Raw genomic sequence first — 7500 nt, 5'->3', positions numbered from 1 at the left:
TCGGAAATTTCGAACGGCTTACGCGCGGAGAAATACACTTCTCCCGTCCGTCGAAATTTTTTTTTTTTACTTTGAACAAGGCGCATAGAGCCCGCCGAACCACGATTTCCGTGCGTCTTACATCTTTCGACGATGGGACGATCCACGCGAAGAGTTGTTTCGTGCTCGCGCGAGGTGCGATAGCGTCGATTCGCTTTTCTGTACGGGGAGAAATAGAACGATGAGTTGACTTATCGGGTCTTCGTTGGAATTACCGTCGCTGGCATTGTAAACTCCAGATGACCTTGTGATTCCTTCGTCGGGCACTGGTAAAGGGTGGCGATGATTCGTTCTATAATAGAAATACCCGTCGTAGCGATTCGGCCGAGACACCCGCCACGAAACACTCTCTCGTCGTGGAATCCCCGCGTCGGAGAGTAAAACGCGCGAAGGCTTACTATGAGAGAAGAAATAGTATATGCCGGTGGTTCGCGTGTGTAGGCTCTATACGAAATTGCGATTCAAGAGAGTAGGAAAAGACGCGATGAACCACGATTTCCGTGCGTCTTACGTCTCTCGACGATGGGACGATCCACGCGAAGAGTTGTTACGTGCTCGCGCGAGGTGCGATAGCGTCGATTCGCTTTTCTGTACGGGGAGAAATAGAACGATGAGCTGACTTATCGGGTCTTCGTTGGAATTACCGTCGCTGGCATTGTAAACTCCAGATGACCTTGTGATTCCTTCGTCGGGCACTGGTAAAGGGTGGCGATGATTCGTTCTATAATAGAAATACCCGTCGTAGCGTTTCGGCCTAGTCACCCGCCACGAAACACTCTCTCGTCGTGGAATCCCCGCGTCGGAGAGTAAAACGCCGAAGGCTTACTTATGAAACTTACGTCTCTCGACGATGGGACGATCCACGCGAAGAGTTGTTACGTGCACGCGTATGGTGCGATTGCGTCGATTCGCTTTTCTGTACGGGGAGCAATAGAACGTTGAGTTGACTTATCGGGTCTTCGTTGGAATTACCGTCGCTGGCATTGTAAACTCCAGATGACCTTGTGATTCCTTCGTCGGGCACTGGTAAAGGGTGGCGATGATGCGTTCTATAATAGAAATACCCGTCGTAGCGTTTCTTCCGAGTCAACCCGCTCACGAAACACTCTCTCGTCGTGGAATCCCCGCGTCGGAGAGTAAAACGCGAATTCATAGTATGGAAACTTACGTCTCTCGACGATGGGACGATCCACGCGAAGAGTTGTTACGTGCACGCGTATGGTGCGATTGCGTCGATTCGCTTTTCTGTACGGGGAGTAATAGAACGTTGAGTTGACTTATCGGGTCTTCGTTGGAATTACCGTCGCTGGCATTGTAAACTCCAGATGACCTTGTGATTCCTTCGTCGGGCACTGGTAAAGGGTGGCGATGATGCGTTCTATAATAGAAATACCCGTCGTAGCGTTTCTTCCGAGTCAACCCGCTCACGAAACTCTCTCTCGTCGTGGAATCCCCGCGTCGGAGAGTAAAACGCGAATTCATACTATGAAAACTTACGTCTCTCGACGATGGGACGATCCACGCGAAGAGTTGTTTACGTGCACGCGTATGGTGCGATTGCGTCGATTCGCTTTTCTGTACGGGGAGAAATAGAACGTTGAGTTGACTTATCGGGTCTTCGTTGGAATTACCGTCGCTGGCATTGTAAACTCCAGATGACCTTGTGATTCCTTCGTCGGGCACTGGTAAAGGGTGGCGATGATGCGTTCTATAATAGAAATACCCGTCGTAGCGTTTCTTCCGAGTCAACCCGCTCACGAAACTCTCTCTCTCGTCGTGGAATCCCCGCGTCGGAGAGTAAAACGCCGAAGGCTTACTATGAAACTTACGTCTCTCGACGATGGGACGATCCACGCGAAGAGTTGTTACGTGCACGCGTATGGTGCGATTGCGTCGATTCGCTTTTCTGTACGGGGAGTAATAGAACGTTGAGTTGACTTATCGGGTCTTCGTTGGAATTACCGTCGCTGGCATTGTAAACTCCAGATGACCTTGTGATTCCTTCGTCGGGCACTGGTAAAGGGTGGCGATGATTCGTTCTATAATAGAAATACCCGTCGTAGCGTTTCTTCCGAGTCAACCCGCTCACGAAACTCTCTCTCGTCGTGGAATCCCCGCGTCGGAGAGTAAAACGCGAATTCATAGTATGGAAACTTACGTCTCTCGACGATGGGACGATCCACGCGAAGAGTTGTTACGTGCACGCGTATGGTGCGATTGCGTCGATTCGCTTTTCTGTACGGGGAGCAATAGAACGTTGAGTTGACTTATCGGGTCTTCGTTGGAATTACCGTCGCTGGCATTGTAAACTCCAGATGACCTTGTGATTCCTTCGTCGGGCACTGGTAAAGGGTGGCGATGATTCGTTCTATAATAGAAATACCCGTCGTAGCGTTTCTTCCGAGTCAACCCGCTCACGAAACTCTCTCTCGTCGTGGAATCCCCGCGTCGGAGAGTAAAACGCGAATTCATACTATGAAAACTTACGTCTCTCGACGATGGGACGATCCACGCGAAGAGTTGTTTACGTGCACGCGTATGGTGCGATTGCGTCGATTCGCTTTTCTGTACGGGGAGAAATAGAACGTTGAGTTGACTTATCGGGTCTTCGTTGGAATTACCGTCGCTGGCATTGTAAACTCCAGATGACCTTGTGATTCCTTCGTCGGGCACTGGTAAAGGGTGGCGATGATGCGTTCTACAATAGAAATACCCGTCGTAGCGTTTCTTCCGAGTCAACCCGCTCACGAAACTCTCTCTCGTCGTGGAATCCCCGCGTCGGAGGGTAAAACGCGATATATAATAGTATATGCCAGTGGTTCGCGCGCGTCGTCTCTGAGATACGCGGTCGACAGAGTTCCGAAAACACGTGATGTGCCACGATTTCCGTGCGTCTTACATCTTTCGACGATGGGACGATCCACGCGAAGAGAACGTTCGTGCTTGCGTGAGGTGCAACAGCGTCGATTCGCTTTTCTGTACGGGGAGAAATAGAACGTTGAGTTGACTTATCGGGTCTTCGTTGGAATTACCGTCGCTGGCATTGTAAACTCCAGATGACCTTGTGATTCCTTCGTCGGGCACTGGTAAAGGGTGGCGATGATTCGTTCTATAATAGTAATACCCGTCGTAGCGTTTCGACCGATGTCACCCGCCACGAAAGTCTCTCTCGACGTGGAAACCCCGCGCCGAAGAGTAAACGCGAAGGCTTACCATACGAAAGAAAACGGTATTATACGCCTGTGGTATGTGCGTCTCGGCTCTGTGATACGCGATCGGCAGAGTTACAAAAAAACGTTGATGGGCCACGATTTCCGTGCGTCTTACATCTTTCGACGATGGGACGATCCACGCGAAGAGTAGTTACGTGCTCGCGCGAGGTGCGATAGCGTCGATTCGCTTTTCTGTACGGGGAGAAATAGAACGATGAGTTGACTTATCGGGTCTTCGTTGGAATTACCGTCGCTGGCATTGTAAACTCCAGATGACCTTGTGATTCCTTCGTCGGGCACTGGTAAAGGGTGGCGATGATTCGTTCTATAATAGAAATACCCGTCGTAGCGATTCGGCCGAGTCACCCGCCACGAAACTCTCTCTCGTCGTGGAATCCCCATGTCGGAGAGTAAAACGCGAAGGCTAACTATATAAGAAATATATAGTATTATTTATGCCTGTGGTTCTCCGTTTGCCCTACTCTCAGATACGCGACTCGGAGAGTTACGAATAATCGTGATGGACCACGATTTCTGTACGTCTTACATCTTTCGACGATGGGACGATCCACGCGAAGAGATCATTCCTGCTTGCGTGAGGTGCGATAGCGCCGATTCGCTTTTCTGTACGGGGAGAAATAGAACGATGAGTTGACTTATCGGGTCTTCGTTGGAATTACCGTCGCTGGCATTGTAAACTCCAGATGACCTTGTGATTCCTTCGTCGGGCACTGGTAAAGGGTGGCGATGATTCGTTCTATAATAGAAATACCCGTCGTAGCGATTCGGCCGTGTCACCCGCCACGAAAATCTCTCTCGTCGTGGAATCCCCGCGTCGTAGAGTAAACGCGAAGGCTTGCTATAGAAGACTATAGTTTATACGCCTGTGGTTCACCGGTTGCCTGCTCTCCGGGGTACGCGATCGCGCAGGAGTTACGGAAGAACTTGATGGGCCACGATCTCCAAGCGGCTATATCTTTCGACGATGGGACGATTCACGCGAAGAGAACGTTCGTGCATGCGTGAGGTGCGATAGCGTTGATTCGCTTGTCTGTACGGGGAGAAATAGAACGATGAGTTGACTTATCGGGTCTTCGTTGGAATTACCGTCGCTGGCATTGTAAACTCCAGATGACCTTGTGATTCCTTCGTCGGGCACTGGTAAAGGGTGGCGATGATTCGTTCTATAATAGAAATACCCGTCGTAGCGTTTCGACCGATGTCACCCGCCACGAAATTCTCTCTCGTCGTGGAATCCCCGCGTCGGAGAGTAACCGCCGAAGGCTTGCTATAGAAGACTATAGTTTATACGCCTGTGGTTCACCGGTTGCCGGCTCTCCGGGGCACGCGATCGCGCGAAGGTTACGGAGGGACGTGAAGCGCCCGAGCAATGAAACGTCCGCAGGAGGAAACGAGCAACCGCCGAACATTGTTTCGCGACGTTTCCATAATGTATTGTCGTTTCGCTCGCATCCCGCTTCTTTCCCCTAGTTTCCTCGACGCGTAGTTTCGCAGCCTTAGTGGACGAATCATTCTCGATTCGAGGAAAGATATGCAGTGGGGCGTGCAATGAGCCCGCCAGAGACCACGATCTCCAATGCGTCTTTACATCTTTGGACGATGGGACGATCCACGCGAAGAGAACGTTCGTGCTTGCGCGAGGTGCATTAGCGTCGATTCGCTTTTCTGTACGGGGAGAAATAGAACGATGAGTTGACTTATCGGGTCTTCGTTGGAATTACCGTCGCTGGCATTGTAAACTCCAGATGACCTTGTGATTCCTTCGTCGGGCACTGGTAAAGGGTGGCGATGATTCGTTCTATAATAGAAATACCCGTCGTAGCGATTCGGCCGAGTCACCCGCCACGAAACTGTCTCTCTTTCGTCGTGGAAACCCCGCGTCGGAGAGTAAAACGCGCGAAGGCTGTGACTGTAACATATATATATATATATACACAGTATACAATGCCTGTGGTTTTTGCGCGTGTCGGCTCTTCGGTATACGCGATCGGCCAGAGTTACGGAGGGACGGTGAAGCGCACGAGAAATTGAAACGGCCGCACGATTGGAACCGAGCAACCGTCGAACATTGTTTCGCGACGTTTCCATAATGCGTTTTCGTTTCGCTCGCATACCGCTTCTTTTCCCCTAGTCTCTGAGACGCGTTTTCGAGCCGTTCTTCTACTATCGATTCTCGTAGAGAGAAGGGACCGGGTAGTCTGGAAGTGGAACCCGCATCTTGCGTGTACCGTACACGGAATTGAGAGGACCGGCCGTGAAGCTCGTTTTAAAGCCGTGCGTCTGACACCCAACTCTTGCGCGCCAATTTCGCGGCAAGAGATAATATGGGACGAATGACCGGCAAAGAGCCAGCTGTGAAGTCTGTTTTTTTAATCGAATCCGTGGACGTGTGTATGCCGTAGCGTCGCTCGTCGTGTTCGTTCATGGTCGTTCCGAGAGAAAGAACGAAAGCGGTAACGAAGGGACCGGCCGTGAAGCTCGTTTTAAAGCCGCGCGTCTGACACCCAACTCTTGCGCGCCAATTTCGCGGCAAGAGATAACATGGGACGAATGACCGGCAAAGAGCCAGCTGTGAAGTCTTTTTTCATTATTTGCTTTCAATCGATCGATCGGTACGATTCGTGCAACGTTTCGCGCGATGCGACGCGAAAACATGCGCGCAACAATAGATGCGTCTGATCGGAAGAACGCGAGGGTCGACTGCACGCGATGGATTCAGTATCGGGTAGGATACAAAATATATCCCCGTCGTTTCCACGCGTGCGAGTCTTCTGCGTCTTTCGCGGGTTTTTGAATGCACTATACGCCCGGAACGTCGAGAAATATATACATATTACTTGAACGTTTTTCGTCTCGAAAGGCTTCGGTGTCGTCTCCAAGGCGACGCCTGAATCTCCTTCGCGCGCTGGTCGGAGATTCAGGTATCAACTTTTATCTTCTCTTTGAAAGAAGAGAGATATTAGGTCGAACAAGTGAGAATAAAATTATATATGTGAAATATAAAATTTATACGATTACCCTGAACGGTGGATCACTTGGCTCGTGGGTCGATGAAGAACGCAGCTAATTGCGCGTCAACGTGTGAACTGCAGGACACATGAACATCGACATTTCGAACGCACATTGCGGTCCACGGATACAATTCCTGGACCACGCCTGGCTGAGGGTCGTTTACGTACCATACACTGCTTGCGTAGCTCTGTCAAATCCCCGCCGTCGTTCACCTCTTCGGATCGAACGTTTTTTTACCGAAGGGCGCAAAGAACGTCTCTGAGTCGGGTTAAGAGAAGGATGCTACGTACGAGCGAACGATGGGTGTCTCGTCGGCGTTTGTCGCGGACACGCGAAAATTCTGTGAATTTCACGGACAGTGTACGTTCTAGTTGTTGCAAAACGATCGGAATCGTTTGTATGGACTCGCGTGAGTGTTCGCGGCGTCGTGCGTCGTTCAATTACGACCGCCCGCGGATACCGCTCCACTGCGATATGGATCTGAGCGACAACTTTTTCGGCTGTTCGTGAGATGAACGGTTTCGTGTGTTTAGAAAAATTTTTTTTCCCGCGCTCCCGACGTCACCTGAAATGATGCGTCAGAGGTGAAAGAAAATATTAAGAAGTCGAGAGAGAGAGACTACACACGTTTTATTCATATTTTGTATACCGTGCGTGAGACGGATGTGCACGACACGTCGTATGTCGGTATATTACCGACTGGCCCCAGGGAGATTGTTTTCTTCCTCTCTTACGAATGAGATGTACGTTTCGGAGGATCGTCGTTACCGAAACACACGGCAAAACGAGACTTCTCGCAGCAGAACCTTTATACACAATACACATCGACTCTTTTTACCCCGAGAGAGAGAGAAAAGGTGTATTTCTTTTTTTTATTTTTCGAATTCGACGCACGAACGCTTTGACGACTGGAGAAAAACACGGTGTGTGTTAAAATCGTGCGGGACGAGCATGCGTATTCGTAACGGGTCGAATAGTTCTTATTCCCCGTCGTCGCGTGTCCTCGCTGGACCACCACCGTGCGCTTCCGCCACGTTCAGTTGAATTTCGAAATATATATATATAAAAAGAATCACCATATACTCTCTTTCGGGAGGTGTATTTTTATCGGTTTCTGCTATAGAGAAGAGACGGAGATCGTGTTGTGAGGTGTAACGTTTCTGTATCCCCGTTTCGGAGGATCGTCGTTATCGGCGGAACACACGTCAAAACGAGA

The 7500-nt window shown here is 50.2% G+C and overlaps 1 non-coding gene across 1 annotated transcript; it reads left to right on the top strand.

Moving 5' to 3' along the window:
* Positions 1-6287: 6287 nt before the first annotated feature.
* On the top strand, positions 6288-6442 carry LOC143176119 (5.8S ribosomal RNA). The gene has a single exon (XR_013000714.1). It is a non-coding gene; the product is annotated as a 5.8S ribosomal RNA (ribosomal RNA).
* The last annotated feature ends 1058 nt before the right edge of the window (positions 6443-7500 follow it).

This window comes from Nomia melanderi, unplaced genomic scaffold (genome assembly GCF_051020985.1).
Source record: "Nomia melanderi isolate GNS246 unplaced genomic scaffold, iyNomMela1 scaffold0383, whole genome shotgun sequence".
Taxonomy (NCBI): Eukaryota; Metazoa; Arthropoda; class Insecta; order Hymenoptera; family Halictidae; genus Nomia; species Nomia melanderi.
Note: the sequence above shows the minus strand (reverse complement) of the source record. Positions and strands in the feature narration are given on the sequence as shown.